The sequence below is a fragment of the Rhinoderma darwinii genome, chromosome 2 (genome assembly GCF_050947455.1).
Source record: "Rhinoderma darwinii isolate aRhiDar2 chromosome 2, aRhiDar2.hap1, whole genome shotgun sequence".
Taxonomy (NCBI): Eukaryota; Metazoa; Chordata; class Amphibia; order Anura; family Rhinodermatidae; genus Rhinoderma; species Rhinoderma darwinii.
The window spans coordinates 23,526,481-23,544,473 of NC_134688.1; the positions used below are offsets into that span (position 1 = coordinate 23,526,481).

General features: G+C 41.8%; 1 protein-coding gene across 1 annotated transcript in view; it reads left to right on the plus strand.

Annotated features, from left to right (window-relative positions):
- MTNR1B (melatonin receptor 1B) overlaps positions 1-17,993 on the plus strand; it is a 165,976-nt gene that overhangs the window by 60,302 nt on the left and 87,681 nt on the right. The window lies entirely within an intron of this gene.

The following is a 17,993-nucleotide window of genomic DNA, read 5'->3' on the forward strand; positions in this document are numbered from 1 at the left end:
CCTAATATAAAATCAGTCAGAGAGGAAAAAATAAACTGTACTGGAGTGACGGGCAATATCTTCAAACAAATGGAGGAAAATGTATCCAACTATGTTGCAAACTCGAGTCTGTTCACCGGATAGAAGAACACCTGCAGGGCGGTCAAGACAAGCTTTTTTTTTTCAGTGACTGGTTGTACAACGTCTCTTTAGCTCCATCAATCCTTATGAGGGACGAATGTGCCAAGTGACGCGGTACACCATAACAGGCCCCTGCCCGGCAAGGTAGGAACCGCTATGTGCACAAAACAACCAATCACCTACAGAATATATAAAGGGACAGTGTCCAAAACCATCTATAGGAACAGTAAAGGATCACTAATCCCCAAAATGATGTCAGTATTTCCAGAAGAACTGTAACAAAGCCCATGGTGTATTGATAAGGAACAGCTCGATTATTAGAGATCCTCCAAATAAAAAAAAAGATCATGCCCGTATCATGGTACAGAATTAGGAATGTAACAGCTGTATGTGGCAGGACATACTCATAAGAACAGTCAAAATAAAAAAATTGTGGATGTGGGATTTTGTACTGGACAATTAATTCCAGCACTTGATCACATACAAATAAATAAAAAAAATCATAAGGGGTAAAATTAGTTTCACGGTCTGAAAAAAATGTGCTCTACAACCTCTCCCACAAGAAATAATCCCTACTTGGAAAGCCCACGAACTAAAAAGAAAATATAAAGAAATTGACTCCCTAAAAAGGCCCCCAACCCATTTTTTTTTGTGTTAAATTCTAGCAATTTGCAACCGTGTGAAAGGTTTCGAAACAGGGGTAGTTACAAAGGGCTGGTTTTGATGGAAACATGGGGCAATAAAAGCGGGTATCCCTCCTCCTGCCATGCTTGCTACATACCCGACACCTTTTTTGGGGATATTTTTGGGTCTCAGTGGAAGGAATAGGGTGTAAAAAGTGGCGCTCTGAAAGCCTGCGCACATCCTCAGATTCGCAGGATTGTGCCGGTATAGTGGACTCAAAAAGGAGATGCTCAATGACCTTCTCCTGAAATTGAAGGAAAGTGAGCGTTCCTTGGGCTTTTTTGAAAATAACAAAACTGTTATAGGTAGCAACCTGGATGAGGTAGATTGCTACTTTTTTGTACCAGGCCTTATTTTTGCGCCTCACCAGGTAAGGCTGAAGCACCTGGTCGGAAAGGTCTACACCCCCCATAAATTTGTTGTAGTCTGTTACACAGACAGGTTTCTGCTTTGCAGTGGTAGCCCCCCTCTCTGTAATTGCCACAGTGGTGTCCGTGTGTACGGTGGACAGCATGTAGACATCCTTCTTGTCGGCTCACTTCACTGCAAGCAATTCCTGACTTGCAAGGGCCATGGATGTTCCTTTTGCCAAACGCCTGGACACCAACTGTTGTGGGAGTCCCACTCTGTTCTTCCGTACTGTCCCACAGGCCCCTGTATTTGCAGCATGGAGGGCTTTATAAAGGGCAACGCTTGTATAAAAATTGTCTGTATAGACGTGGTACCCCTTGTGCAGAAATGGCTCCATTAGGTTCCACGCAATTTTGTCAGAGGTGCCAATAGTTTCTGGGCAGCCTGGGGTATGAATTTGGCAGTCCCTGCCTTCATAGATTTTGAAACCGCAGGTGTAACCCGTTGTGCTCTCGCACACTTTGTACAATTTCACCCCATATCTGGCTCATTTGGAAGGGATGAATTGACGAAAGGAAAGACGCCCTTTGAAGCTCATGAGCGATTCATCTACAGACAAATTTTTGTCAGGGGTGTACAACTTTAAAAATAAATCATTTAGAAGGGTGATTAATGGCCTTAATTTATTAAGCCGATCATAGGCTGGGTCACTTCTTGGGGGGACTTGGGAATTGTCAGTAAAATGCATGAATCGCATTAGGGCCTCATAGCGGTTTCTGGACATCACTGCTGCAAATACAGGGGTAGCGTGGACAGCACTAGAAGTCCAGTAGGACCGGACAGAGGTTTTTTTTAACCAAACCCATATTGAGGGTAATGCCTAAAAATTTTTTGATTTCTGGGACACTTGTGGGGCTCCACATTCTGGAGTACATAGACGCAGGCTTTTGTAGAACTAACTGCCTAGCATACAGATTAGTCTGCTGAACTATCAAGTCTAGGACCGTATCACATATAAATAAATTAAAAAAATTATAGGGGGTAAAATTTTGGACGTCGACACTAATTCCTGGGGTCGCTTCAAATTGGGGTACTTGGGGGGAAAATGATAGTGCAGGATCCCACATCACGGGAGGGACTGCAACACTCGGCCCTGCACTTGACACCTCTACAGCGACTGACGTATCCACCACCATAGGACTATGGGGTTCAGCGGTGGAACTAGAATCGTCACTGTCACTGTCTGGAACAAATTCTGAAGCGGTGTCTGTTTCGCTTTCAGAAGTGTCGGAACATAGCAAGGCGTAGGCTTGCTCTGCGCTGTACATTCGCTGAGACATATTTATAGATATGTATATATATATATATATATATATATATATATATATATATATATATATATATATGCCCTATAAGTCCTAACCCTAAAGTAAACCTAAAATCCTAAAAACGACACAAATTCTTATTTTATTTTTTTATATATATTTTTTTTATTTTTATATAACAGACGTAAAATAAATTCTAACGGCCCTAAACACGAACGCTAAACTAGCCCTAACCCTAAAGTAACGCTAAACTAGCACTAAACCTAAAGTAACGCTAAACTAGAACTAACGCTAAACTAGAACTAACGCTAAACTAGCGCTGACGCTAAACTAGCACTGACGCTAATATAGATTTTATATATTATATATATATATATGTGTATATATTAGAACGATGATTTTTTTATCACTTTTTCTTTCACAGCACAGGACGCAGACTGATTTCTCTCTCCTCTCAGAACAACTACAATGGGAGGAGAGAGAAACACAGCCCATGTCCTGGCTGTGTTATGAAAATAACTGTCAGTGATCACAGAGATCACCTCATCAGGGACCAGTCACAACGATCCCTGATTGTTGCTGTGCCAGCTGACGACACAGGTAAGATATGCAAAGCGCATTCGGGCGCCATTTTGGGGGGGGGAAATCGGACCGGGGGGGGGGGATCGGACCGGGGGGGGGAATCGGACATGAAGGGGAATCGGACGGGGGGGGGGAATCGGACGTGGGAGGGGGGGCGCACTAATTACCCGTTCTCTCTCCTCTCTAAGGAGTTATTCCATGAGAGGAGAGAGAAATGGCGATTATCTGCCGCTTTAGCGTGAACGCCGTGAAATAGCGTTTCACGGCGATCACGTGACCAGAGACCACTCGTTATGGTCTCTGGTCATTGCTCCGAACTCTCAGCTACCTCCGGTAGCTGGGAGAACGGAGCTCTGATCTTTCGTTTCGGCGCTACTTTAGGCTAAAGCGATCACGTTAAAGGCGTCGCCTTAGCCTAAAGCCCATTAGTGAGGAACGTAAAAAGGCGTACTGTTGGTCACTAAGGGGTTAATGATATAGAGGACGGGATTAATAGCACTATTTCTATTTTTGCAGATGACACCAAGCTATGTAGTAATGTGCAGACTATGGAAGATGTTCGTGAATTGCAAGCGGATTTGAACACACTAAGTGTTTGGGTATCCAGTTGGCAAATGAGGTTTAATGTAGATAAATGTAAAGTTATGCATCTGGGTACCAACAACCTCCATGCATCATATGTCCTAGGGGGAGCTACACTGGGGGAATCACTTGTTGAGAAGTATCTGGGTGTAATAATCTTCATGCATCATATGTCCTAGGGGGCGCTACACTGGCGGATTCACTTGTTGAGAAGGATCTGGGTGTACTTGTAAATCAGAAACGAAATAACAGCATGCAGTGTCAATCAGCTGCTTCTAAGGCCAGCAAGATATTGTCGTGTATTAAAAGAGGCATGGACTCGCGGGACAGGGATGTAATATTACCACTTTACAAAGCATTAGTGAGGCCTCATCTAGAATATGCAGTTCAGTTCTGGGCTCCAGTTCATAGAAAGGATGCCCTGGAGTTGGAAAAAATACAAAGAAGAGCAACGAAGCTAATAAGGGGCATGGAGAATCTAAGTTATGAGGAAAGATTAAAAGAATTAGACCTATTTAGCTTTGAAAAAAGACGACTAAGGGGGGACATGATTAACTTATATAAATATATGAATGACACATACAAAAAAAATGGTGAAATCCTGCTCCATGTAAAACCCCCTCAAAAAACAAGGGGGCATTCCCTCCGTCTGGAGAAAAAAAGGTTCAACCTGCAGAGGCGACAAGGCTTCTTTACAGTGAGAACTGTGAATCTATGGAATAGTCACCGCAGGAGCCGTCACAGCAGGGACAGGAGATGGCTTTAAGAAAGGCTTAGATAATTTCCTAGAGCAAAAAAATATGAGCTCCTATGTGTAGAAATTTTTACCTTCCCTTTTCTCATCCCTTGGTTGAACTTGATGGACAAGTGTCTTTTTTCAACCGTACGAACTATGTAACTATGTAACTGTCATTTTGTGTCTACAGCCCCTATGCAGGCCTATGCGTCTACATGGCAACAGTCAACAAACAACCCTGTAAAGTCTCATTCTGCAGTCAAAATTCTTTCCATTTGTGCCATACTTCTTGCTACTATACATTTGGTAGGTTAGCAAAAGGAAGGGGACCGAGGGAAAAAGAGTATGGCTGCATAATCAGACTACAAAGGGTTTGTTTGTTGTCTGTTACCATGGAAATGCATAGGTTTGCATAGAAGCTGTAGACACAACACAAATTTTTATTCAAGACCTGTAGCTTTATTTTTTCATTTATAAAAAAAAAACTTAGTTGCAAAGGTGGACATAGCCTTTAAATTCTTACAAATCTAAAAATGTTGTTAGTGAATTTTTACTGAAAATCAGTAAAAATAAGGATCATTTTTAAATTGCTTGAAAAATAAAGTTGGGGAAAGAAATAAAACCTAATGGTAACCTGGTGGTTGTATTGTAAATATAAATATAAATGTTACAGTTTGTGTTTGATAAGGTTACATGGTAGAAGCTCTTGTATTTCCCCAGTGGCCTCATTGTGGAGTAAAGTAATCATATAAGTATAAGGACAGTGCTCCCTTGTGTGCGCATTTCTTTATTGGACGGCTGTGATAGTTCATCATTTCACAATCGCTAGGCTTCACTTACTTATTTTCAGTACAACTATAAGGGGAATAGTTATTACCTCCAGTTCTTAAGATTAGAATTTGGTTCTGTTCCCAATTATCGCTGTATGTCTGTATATTAGAAACCGTGCCGTTCACAAACAAGTGTCTCTGTCTGTGATTTGGGGCGCTCAAAAAGCAATGTTTTTTGTGCAATGTTTGTCTCCAATCTTAACATATTCTGAGTTGTGTGGCGCGAGATAAACAGCTTTTTGCTGATTTCACGATAGTCTGTCACGAGATGTCCATGCTATATGTGTCTATGTGTGCCCACCCAGTGGTTGGCATGTGAGTTGCAGCCTGTCATGGGTTTTGCTAGCATGTCCCAATATTTTATTGAATTTGTTTCATGAGAAATTAAAGTCCTTAAGCAAATACAAGCACAGGTAAGGGTGGACACATCTGTATATTATAAAATATATATATATATACGGATGTAGCCATCTTTAACTTGATTGTGATAACTTTCTGCAGCGTGATATCACGCAACATAAGCCATTGAAAAGTCATTGAAAAAGTCAGGACAAGCGATCTAGCCACTGTTTATTTAATGCGTTAAAAGTTAGGGTATGTTCACATGCAGTGTTTTTCTATGCAATTCGGGCGTTTTACGCCGCGAATTACGCCTGACAAAACGCCCCTAATACGCCTACAAACATCTGCCCATTGCTTTCAATGGGTTTTTATGGTGAAATGATGAAATTTTACGCGTCACTGTCAAAATACGACACGTAAAATGAAGGCTTGTCAAAAGAAGTGCAGGACACTTCTTGGGACGTTTTTGGAGGCGTTTTTCATTGACTCCATTGAAAAACAGCTCCAAAGACGTCCGTAAAATACGCCGCGAAAAACGCGAGTTGCTACAAAAACGCCTGAAAATCAGGCGAAAACAGCTCCATATTTTCAGAAGTTTTTGGTCACTGCGTTTGAACATACCCTCAAGGTAAAGACGGCTACATCTGTGAATATATATATATATATATATATATATATATATATATAGAGAGAGAGAGAGAGAGAGAGAGAGACAGAGAGATACAGATGCAGCCAAGTTTATCTTGACTCTGACTCACTGCAACATGAAATAACACAACAAAAGCCATTGAAAAGTCATTAAAAAAAGTCAAGTTAAAATTTCTTTCCACTGTGTATTTAATATGTTAAGAGTCAAGATAAAGATGGCTACATCTGTAGTATGTTTTTGCATCGGGTGGTTTAGCGGTTAATAATAGAACTACTGTAATATTCTTGATGTTATACAGCGGTTTTGGATGTTTATTTGCATATCTTATATTTCTGATAGTCTACCATGGCAGAATTTATGGTAATATCTTTGATGGGCTAGGGTGGTTATGAGTTTTATCTACTATCCCTAGAGGTCTATGGTGGGTTAGAGTATAACATCTAATATTTCTGGGGGTTAAGGGTTATATCTTGAGTGGGGGCTAAGCTGTGGCTGTGTGGTTGCTTCTCTCAAGCGGTGCTGGAAAAGGGGTTTGGTAGTATCTGGGAACCCGTCTGGGAACAGTCTTGCTCTAGCAGTTTTTATTTTGTAAATTTCTCCATACAAAAAATAAAATGCGCAGAATTATTTTTTTTTTGTGAAGTTGCGAAATGCAGCATATTCAGATAATGCTTATGAAATTGAGATCGGTCGATGAGCCATGGTGTAAAATCATAGCTAAGTCTCTTTGTGAAGAATCATAATGGCTTGTAGTTCTGGATTCTCAGCAGAACATTGTCAGGACATGTTATTGCATAGTAATTCTTTATTTTAAAAAAAACTCATTAAAGTCAGTGTCAGCCCTCAGAGCTTACATGGATCTTTTATCAAACAATCCAGATATTATATTCCTAAATCTTTGGACAGTTTTGATTCTTTGCCTGGTTTAGACCTTTTTTATTTCTTATTATCTTTTATCTGGAGATTTTCTTAGATGTTAACATTGAAAATTGAACACTAAAAACTTTATCAAACCATTAATTAATTGTGATTTCATAATAAGGGTAGCCATGAAGTCCTCTGCCATGTACCATTAAACTTAAATGGGTATCTACTGGACAGGTGATGACAGGTAGATTGGTGGGGGTCTAACCACTTGGACCCCCACTGATCACCAGAACTGGGGTCCCGGGTCTCCTGCCCCCCCAGCCGCTAATCCAAGAGGAGTGGAAAGAAGCGGAAGCCAAGTCTTTCAAAGTCTTCGGTACTGACAGAAACTGCCGAGCCCCGGTCCCTAGCAGTGGGACCACCACCAATCTGGCTGTTATAACCTATCTAGTGGATAGGTGCTAACTTTTTAAACTGGAGACCTTTAAAAGAGACCTACAAGAAGAAGGGACAATTTGGAGTACATTCAAAATATGAAAACCATTTCTTAATATCTTACTTCTGTGCTGAGATATGATCACTAGAAGTTACAGGCCCAAAGCCTGAGGTGGCACTACTGAGAAATTTTCATTTGGCTAAACTTTCATTCAACTGAGGAAAAAAATTAAATTTGCCGCCCTAGTTCTGTATCTAAATAGGCAGAGTGGCTTGTTGGTGCCCCCCTGGCACCCTGGCACATGCCCCACCAGCTTCCCACTAGTTACAGCCCTAGATTTCCAGGGGAGGATTCAAATCACCAAATATGTGCTGACCCTGTAATTCAGACCCCAATATTCAAAGCCTAGACCAGACTCCATAATTCACACCCTAATATTCAGACCCCAATATTTAGACCCAAGACAAGACCCCATAATTCAGACCCCAGACCAGGCCCCAATATTAAGACCCCAGACCAGACACCAAAATTTAGACCCCAATATTCAGACCCTAGTCCAGACCCTATAATTCAGACCCTATCGCAGACCCCATAATTCAGACCCCAGATAAGACACCATAATTAAGACCCTACACCAGTCTTCAAAGTTCTGACCCTAATATTATTTAGACCCCACACCAGACCTCAGAATTCAGACCCCAGATTAGATCCCAAAATTCTGACTCAGATATTCAGACCCATATATTTAGACCCTACACCAGGCCCAAAAATTCTGACCCTAATATTAAAACCCCAGACTAGTCCGTGTCGAACCTCCCAAAATCGGGACTGTTAGTAACCATGAGATTCTCTTTGGAATGCCCCGCTATGCTATGGATAAATAATTTCAAGTGTCTCAAGATAGACAAGATGTTGTCCCACCAAAACAACCACTTTCTATATGCCCTATCAGGGTATAGGGAAGTCATTGAGAGGGTTCCCCTGTTGGGGACCCCCCACTATGAGCCAGAGTGGAGAGCCGGTAAATATTAGCAGCACCCTCTCTGACGGTCCTGACCTGTTTTTATATTAGACGGATGGCCATTCACTTGAATAGCTCCATTATAATTCTACATTCATCTTGCAGTGGCCGCAGCTTCCCCCGGCGATGACCACACCACATTCATTCCTAAAAGGGAATACTTATATACTTATTGGGATATCCAAACTCCAAGACATCGTGCTTTTGAAGTAGAAAATCTAGTGGCGTTTATCAATCTGCTGCACCTGGCAATGAATGTTAGTGGCCCATCAAGATTTCCGCAAGAGCTTCCAGATCCAAATGTGCCAACAGCTGGCCAGCACTACCCTGCTGGGCGACAACTTGACCGAAAATAATCAGGCCTCTGCTTAAAGGGGTAGTCCTGGATTAGAAAAAAAATCATTTGTTTTTTTTACAAACAGCGCCACTCCTGTCCATGAGATGTTTTATTTTACACTGAACTTTTCTACTGATATTTTTATTTTAAACCATTGAAAAACTTTTAAAAGGGTTTTCTTGACTTAAAATAGGGGCCAAATGCTCCATAATATAAAAAATAAATTGTGATATACACTCATATAATCTCTGACCACAGCCCATGATGTTCCAATAGAGGACACGCAGAAAAACTGGAACTTGTATTTTTGAAAGAAGTATTTTTTTCTTTGTGAGCTTCAAATTTATGAAAAAGAAAGACGATATCTTAACAAAGAACCATAACTTTACAATTGGCCTCCAGCTGTGAGTCATTCCAGCCTCTGTCCATTTGTTACACAATCTTTCCCTCCAGCCTCCTTCTTATTATAAAGCTATTACAGAACTTACAAATCTTCTTTCTCCTTAACCATTTCCCTCTCATCTTGCACATTTTTTTAGCCTAAACCTGTATGAGTTGCTGTGCACTATTGTCATGGGCCGTTATACCCAGTTAGGGCATATTCAGAGAGGGCGGATATGCTGTGTAACAGCACACAGCGTATCCGCCCTGGTCCCCACAGGGAAATCCGGCTGAAAATCAAACTGTGAGGCCGTTTTTCGGCCAGAATGACCAATGTGGAAAAAAGAACGTGAAAAAAGAAAAACTTTCATACTTAACCGTAGCCATTGCGACGTGCTGTCCTGCAGCCCGAACACCAGTGGTGACGTTTCATCCCATGTGACCGCCGCAGCCTGTGATTGACTGCAGAGGTCACATGGGCAGAAACGACATCCCAGGAGGCCGGTCTGGACGAAGAAGCACAGAATTCTAGGTAAGTATAAGATTTATTTATTTTTTATAAATTACGATTTTTGCGGCCGAATCGCAGATTTTCCGCCGGACAAATCGCAACATCTACTATTTGTTGCGGGTTTTATTTCAACATTGCATTTAATGGGGAAAACCTGCAACAAGAAAACGCATGCGATTACACAAATACAATGGACATTCTGCGGATGAAAAAAACGTATAAGTATAGGAAAGGGTAGTGGGAAAAGTAGTGTGTATTACCAAAATAGAAAAAATAATAAATATTTTATTGAAACAATTTAAAAAAAACAATGTTAGATGGAAATAGTGTTGTACCAAGATCCCCTAAATTGGCACACTAAGACAAATTATGTCCAGAATAAATATGCTCCGTTTTATTGAAGTTGAAGTTCAACTTCAATAAATAAATAATAAAACAAGTATGTGTACTGTGAAAAGGCACACAGGATAGTTGTCTTCCCAGGGTCCCGAACCCCCCCGTCCTTTCTCACTGCTCGACCGCATGAGCACTGTCGCTCAATTCAGAGTCTATGTCAATGAGGGAACAGCCGAATACAGCGCTTTACTGTTTCCATCAGTCCCATAGACATTGAATGGAGCGGTGGTTGAATCCTCGACCCTCGCTCTATCCAAGCTCAGTTTGGGATCCTTGTTCTCACAGTTGGTGGGGGGTACCAGCAGTAGGGTCCCCAGAGATCAGACAATTATCACCTATACTGTAGATAGGTAATTATAGTCGATTCTGGGACTACCCCTTTAAGCTGCAAGTACTCAAATCTTGACCATCCAGACAGGAAGGGAAATAATTCCTATAGAACTTGAACTGATCTTAGCCAGCAGGAGACACTTAGAGAGAGTTGCCAAAAAGCTAATAAAATGTCTTCAAAGATACAATTTCAACTGCTGTAATAACACAGTTCATTCCCAAGAAATGGACTTTCCATTAAACCATCCATATACTGCCTAGAAAAGGTCTGCACTCTCTCCAAAAACTTCAAGAAGAATTATGAGAGAAGTTTCAGGGACACCATTAGTCATTTTGAAGTCATTCGAGAGTCAAGGTATACCAATAAACCATATGATAAGCCCCACATAACACTGATCTGTCTGAGATGGGTCAAAGAAAACTATTAGTCAGTAGGAACCATGTTCAAAAAAATATGAAGGAACAAAAATATGAAAATGTTTTTGTGGCCAGATAAGATCAAGAGTTAACTTTTTGGACAAACAATAATGCAATATAAAGCAAGCAAATGTAACATTGGAGTCACAAAAAAGTGAATGCCCTACAATGGTCAAATGATAGAAATCTCATCTCAATCCTATTTTGAATAAGTAGAGCTATCTAAAAATACACGTGTGTTAACTTGGAGCAGAATGGAAGAATTGGGAAATTGGCAGGATCCCGAACACTAAGGAGGAATCCAGATGGGATTACAATGCAATTTTCCAGCCCGTAATTTCCTATACTGGCGCATTTTTAGACTCTCTTGTTGATAGCAGGTCATTGAGGCAAGGACTTGGGCCAAAGTCTTGGCCCATGTGATTTGTTACAGGAAAATATATAAATTTTTTGTTCTGTCCAGCTACAGGGAACCATTATGTTTGGATGAGCCTTACGTTCCAGTGGTATCTAGTCTCCTACCATTCCTAACTATCATAGTCATAGGGTCTAAGAGAGGACAGGGCAGTGAAGCTCCTTTGATTCCAGAAGCAGTTATAGAAGATGGCTCCCATTCCTCCACTAAATTGAGAGGAAGTGTACTTGACCTAGATAATGGAATGCAAATACAATACCTTGCAAAACTATTCATCCCCTTGGTGATTTTTCTATTTTGTTACTTTACAACCTTGAATTAAAACAGATTTTTTTTTCGAGGGGGGTTGTGCCATTTGATTTACACAACATGCCTGCCTCTTTGAAGATGCTAAATATTTTTTACTGAACTTTAATGTGCATAAGTATTCACCCCCTGAAAGTCAAGACTTTGTGGAGAACCTTTTGCTGCAATTACAAGTGCAAAAGTGTTTTTGGGTATGTCTCTTAGCTCAGCACATATACACACTGGGATTTTTGCCCATTCTTGCAGGAAAAGCTGATCCAACACCTTGAGTGTAAAGGATCTGCCAGACACAGCTTCTGTGTCGACGCCCGTGGTTAATCAGTCTGCACCTGCTCCTAGGTCTGATAGAGTGACTCGAGCTGCTACCACTCAGGCTGGTAGGCTGAGGAGTGGGAGAACCTATCACAGCCTGGCCAGATGGTTCTAGCACCCGCCCTCGGTCTATGTATACCTTCATTTGCTTCTTGTCTTTGCCTGTGATTCTGTCTGGTTTCCTGGCTCTGCTGTTCCTGCTAATAGTACTGACCTCTGCTTCATATCGACTCTGGATTTACTGACTACGCTCCTGCTCTGCGTTTGGTACCTCGTACACTCCTGGTTTGACTCGGCTCGTTCACTACTCTTGTTGCTCACGGTGTTGCCGTGGGTAGCTGCCCCATTTCCCTTAGCTTCTGTGTACCCTTGTCTGTTTGTCTGTCGTGCACATATTGAGCGTAGGGACCATCGCCCAGTTGTACGCCGTCGCCTAGGATGGGCCGTGCAAGTAGGCAGGGACTGAGTGGCGGGTAGATTAGGGCTCACCTGTCTGTCTCCCTAACCCCGACATTACATTGAGGTTAGATGGTTGTGCTGTATATAGCATCCACAAGTCGTTCCACAGATACTCAAATGGATTGTGGTCTGGGCTTCAGCCATTCCAAGACATTTATCTGTTTCCCAAACCCCTAAAGTGTTGCTTTAGTAGTATGTTTAGGGTCATTGTCCGGCTGGAAGGTGAACCTCCGCCCCAGTCTCTAATCCCTGGCAGACTGAAAACGGTTTTCCTCAAGAATTGCCCTGTATTTACTGCCATCTATCTTTCCTTCAATCCTGACCAGTTTTCCAGTCCCAGACGATAAACAACATCCCTACAGCATAATGCCACCCCCATTGTTCACTTTCGGAATGGTGTTCTTGGGATAATGGGAAGTGTTTGGTTTGCACCACACGTAGAATTTTCCTGTTATGGCAACAAAGTAAAATTTTCGTCTCATCTGACCAGCGAACCTTCTCCCATGTGTTTGGGGAGTCTGTCACATGCTGTTTGACAAACCCAAAACGTGTTTTCTTATGTTTTTCTTTAAGCAATGGCTGTTTTTGGCCGCTCTTCTCTAAAGCCCGTCTTTGTAGCGTGTACGGCTAATACTGGTCCTATGGACAGACACTTCCATCTCCACTGTGGATCTTTGGAGGTCCTTCAGTGTTATCGTTGGTGTCTTTGCTGAATCTCTAAGTAATGCCCTCCTGGTCCAGTCTGAGTTTTGGTGGGCACCTTCTCTTGTCAGGTTGGCAGTTGTGCCATAAGCTTTACATTTTGTTATAATGGATTTATTGGTGCTCAGTGGGATGTTCAAAGTTTAGGATATTTTTTTATAACCCAACTCTGATCTATTCTTCTCAACAACTTTGTATCTGACCATTTGGAGATCTCCTTGGTCTTCATGTTGTAGACTCAGGGTCCATTCGGAACAGGTGTATCTATACTGACATCATGTGACAGATCATGTGACACTTTAATTGCACACAGGGGGACATTATTTAACTAATTATGTGACTTCTACAGTTAATTGTTTAGACCAGACCTTATTTAGGGTATTCATAGCAGAGGGGCTGAATACATATGCACTTACAACTTTTTTGTTACATCTTTAGTCTTTTTCTTATTTATTTTTCTTTTAAACAAGTTATTTTTGTTTTTTCATTCCACTGGAATAATTTGGACTATTTTGTCAAGTCCATCGCAAATAATCAAATGTATCATTTATTTTAATGCCAGGTTGTAATGCAACAAAATAGGAAGGCCCTGTAAATATAAAAAAAAGTGGTAAGATGCGCGGGTAGTGTTAGTAATTGGTAAAGGGGAGATTTTGTGAGGAAATTGTATCTTCAGTCATAGAGACTGTGCTGAGACCCAACATTAATTGAATGACCTTAACACCAGGCAATTCTCAAACGCATGTGATTGGTTGACCAAAGTGAAAAACTGATTATGGTTGGCTGACATTGTGAGTCAAGCTATGACTATAAGACACATTTATAGGAATTCAAACCCCCAATGGGACCTGTTAAAATAAGTGGCTCTGTGGTTAGTACTGGGATCCTGGGTTCAAATTTGATCAAGGACAACGTCTCCAAGGACCATGTATGTTCTCCCTCTTTTTGTGTGGGTTTCTCCTACACTAAGGTTAATTGTCCTGCTACGAAGTTAACCCTGCTGTGTGAGTTATGGAATATAGATAATGAGCCCCATTGGGACTGGAACTGATGGAAGTCATGGCAATCTCTGTATAGGACGGTGAAATATGCTGGAGCTATATGGGAAAAAGGAGATTAATACATTCAAAAGTTAACTAGAGCATGTAAAGCAGATTCTTGGTCCAATCGGGGAGCTTGTAAATTCTACATTCGACAAATCATATCTTACACCTGTCTTTGCCCATTTAAGACCTTTACAACCCTCCAAATGTCGCCTTTTTTGAAAAACGAATTCTAAACACAACTCCAGAAGAGGATTTTCCAATGCATCCTGACCGCCTCACCGGTCATACAGTAAATGTCCCTCGATGTGTGACTTTCTATAACTAGACGATAGATTGAGGCTAGGCTAGCATAGCAAAGATATTAGCAAGTACTGGGAAAATATAATAATGCGGACTGTGAAGTGCTGTAGGGGAACGGATAATGTAAGCTATTTTATATCAGCCTTGAGAAAAAGATTAAAGGGAAATAATTGACAAGGCATGGCGGCAAACATATGCCGGATCAAGGCAGCATAAGGTCATACAGCAAAAGATAAAATACATCAAATGGAGCCTCAGCACTGCTGACCTGGTATATCCCATCATGCATTTGGATTGTTATGCTGAGAAAACAAAAACTTCTTTGCCTGCGTATAGTTCACATTCTACGGTGAAATGGAAGAATGACAAAAAGTTGCTTTACAGATTAAAATATTGACTTTATGAAATTCTGCGCTTCACGATTCAGCTTTCCTCATTATTGGGATTTTAATTGACTTTCTAAGCAGAAGTTATGAATAGAGACATTAGCTCGATATCTCCTGTGACTTTGTACTTTAAAATCTTTGGTTTTATTTCATTGATCCCAAAAAGGAACGTAATGTCATGTCCCCTTCTAATGTGGAACAAATGTGGAGTGTGGAACGTAATGTACCCGGCTAAAGTGGGAAAAAACGCTGATATCTTAGAGAATAACCTTTTGGGGCAAGTGGTCCTTGATAGATAGTTCTTCATGTTTAATGTTCTTGCTCTCAATATACCTGTGAATTGTGAAGTGCGCTCTGTTGTTTCCATAACTCTCCTAGAAGTGAATGGAGAGAACCGCGGATATGCGCGACCTTCTCTCCATTCATTCTCCTTCAGAATACGCCAAACCCCTGTTCTCCAGATAGGTGGGACCCACACCTATCAGACAATTATGGAATATTATGCAGATGCAGAGGCACAACTTGAGTGTGCGGGGCCCCATGCCACACTTCAATGTTCCCTGCAGCATGGATCCCCTCAGGTAAATCAGACCCCGATCAGAGATTGAAAAAAAAAAAAGATTGCTCACTACCCATGGCCTATCTTCAGCTCCCATATACACTGGCTTGTCTTGTCTTTAGGGCCATCCACCCCCGTTCCCCACAGACTCCCACATAAGACCCCAGAAAACAAGATCTGTGCCATGGTGCATACAATGTCCTGACGCAGTCCGGCATCAGGTCTTTCCATGAGCCGCAGTACAGACGTTGGATGTGGGTGACTGATGTGGAAGTGGAGCCTGGGGGCCACAGCCTTCCTTCTTTTATACGCTCCCTCCTGCGCAACGTGCATCCTTAATCTTCCGCCCCTGTTTTCTCTATCCGGCCCCTCAGAGTACACGAGACATACCTCTCAACATTCAAAGATTGGAACGGCAACCCAGGTGGCGCTGGCAGCGTGCCATGGCAATTTTTTTTAATGTTGAGCCAACCCGATCCCTGTCCAAGCTCATCCAATTCCATCCCGGTCTTGTGTCACTGTGCAGGGAAAGTCTGTGAAGCGGATGCAGTATTAAAGCATCACAGCAGCTCCCTCATTTTTAGGATTGAAAGTATAAAGATTTTTTCTCTTATAATACTGGTAAACAGTGCCCCATACAGTAATAGTGCCCCCTTTGTGCCTCACATAGTGATAGTGCCTTATTGAGACCCACACTATAATAGTGCCCCCATTGAGCCACATATAGTAATAGTGCCCCATTACTGTAATAGTCATCCCACACAGTAATAGTGCCCCCCACACACAGTATTAGTGCCTTCATTTGTGCAGCAGACAGTAGTAGTGCCTCCTTACTATCCCCATACATTTATTGTACCACACACTTTCATAGTGCCCTTGTTGTGTGGCACACAGTAGAAGTGCCCCCACACAAAAATGATGATGCCACCTTAGTCCCCCACACAGTAAATATGCCCTTCTAGTGCCCCCACACAGTAAAGATGCTTCCTTAGTGCCCTAGACACAGTAGGTATGCCCCTCACGCATTAGAGAGGTCCCCTTAGTTCTTCACACACAGTAAAGTTTCCCCTTTAGTGCCCCTCACAGAGTAAGAATGCCCCCTTACCATCCCTTTAAAGTAATGTTGCCACATTAGTGCCCTAACACACATTAACGATGCCCCCTTAGTGCCACCACACAGTGATGAAGCCCCTTAGTTCCCACTCACACTAATGATGCCCTTTACTTCCCCACACACAATAATGATGCCCCATTAGTGCCGACACATAGTAGGCATGCCACCTTAGTGCCCACACATAAAATGGCTGCCCCCACAGTGCTTACACATAGTAAGAATGCCCCCTTAGTGCCCGCACACAGTAAGGATGTCCCTTAGTACCTCCACATAGTAACAATGCTCTCTTAGTTCCTCCAAACAGTAAAGATGCTTTCTAAATGCCCTCAAACTGTAAGAATGTCCCTGTAGTGCCCCCACACTATAAGGATGTCCTCTTAGTGCCCCCACGCTGTAATATGCCCCATTAGTGCCTCCACGCAGTTAGAATGTCTACTTAGTGCCCACATACAGTAAGATTGCCCCTTAGTGCCAGAAGAACTTTTCCATAAGCTAAGTTGGTTATATTATAGCTACCTTTTAACCATTTCAATGAAGCATTACTGAATATAAGTTTTTTTTTCTGTTAGGGAATATGGATCCATCTTATCAGAGGTGTAGCTAGGCTATCCTTCACACGGGGCAAAAGATTCAGTTTGCTGCCATAGACCTTTATCTAAATACCCTGGTTTAGGTAAAGTGGCTTTTTGGTACCTCCCTGGCACCCAGCATATGGGGGACATGCACCGCCTCCCCCTATCTACACCCATGCATTTTATATAATTCATTCCTCGTCACCTTTTTCTCCCTACATCATGACACTGACCCCATCATACACAGATTGATATTTTCAGTCAGTTGAGCCTCACTATAAAATATCCTTTGTGCTTCCAATATAACTTCCTATGAATCCAAATATATTGCATATCATCATTATATAAAATAATATTAATTCCTCCATCCCTGTATCTAAATATTCTGGCCAAGGCAAAGTGCCTCTTAGGCACCAACCCCAACACCCCAGTATCAACCCACATCCTCCGAGCTGCGCCCCTTATGCCTTAGGGGATAATTGATACTTGCTACATCTATAAATTACATTTATTCAGTGATAATTAAACTAAAGCTTCCCTGTTTATAATGTTTTAACATGAAATAGTATGGATAATAATAACGAGATATAGATGTGTTTACTCTTTCCTTTGCTTGAGTTTGGTTAAAGACTCCCATTACTCATGAAAATTCAATACATTATCATGACATGCAAGCTGCTCATCTCGTGCCACACATCTCAGGATATGTTGAGATATGAGAAAAGGTAAGGAAGGATATATCTGTATCTGAGATAGCTCCTACAGTTCTTCTGTCTTAGGCTGGGTTCACACGTGGCGGAATTTCACTTGAATTCCGCTGCAGACACTCCGCAGCGTTAATCCGCAGCGGAGCCGTTTCTCCATTGACTTCCACTTAAATTTAGAAGTGTTCGTTTAGACGATGCGTAAAATTTTGCTGCGGAGC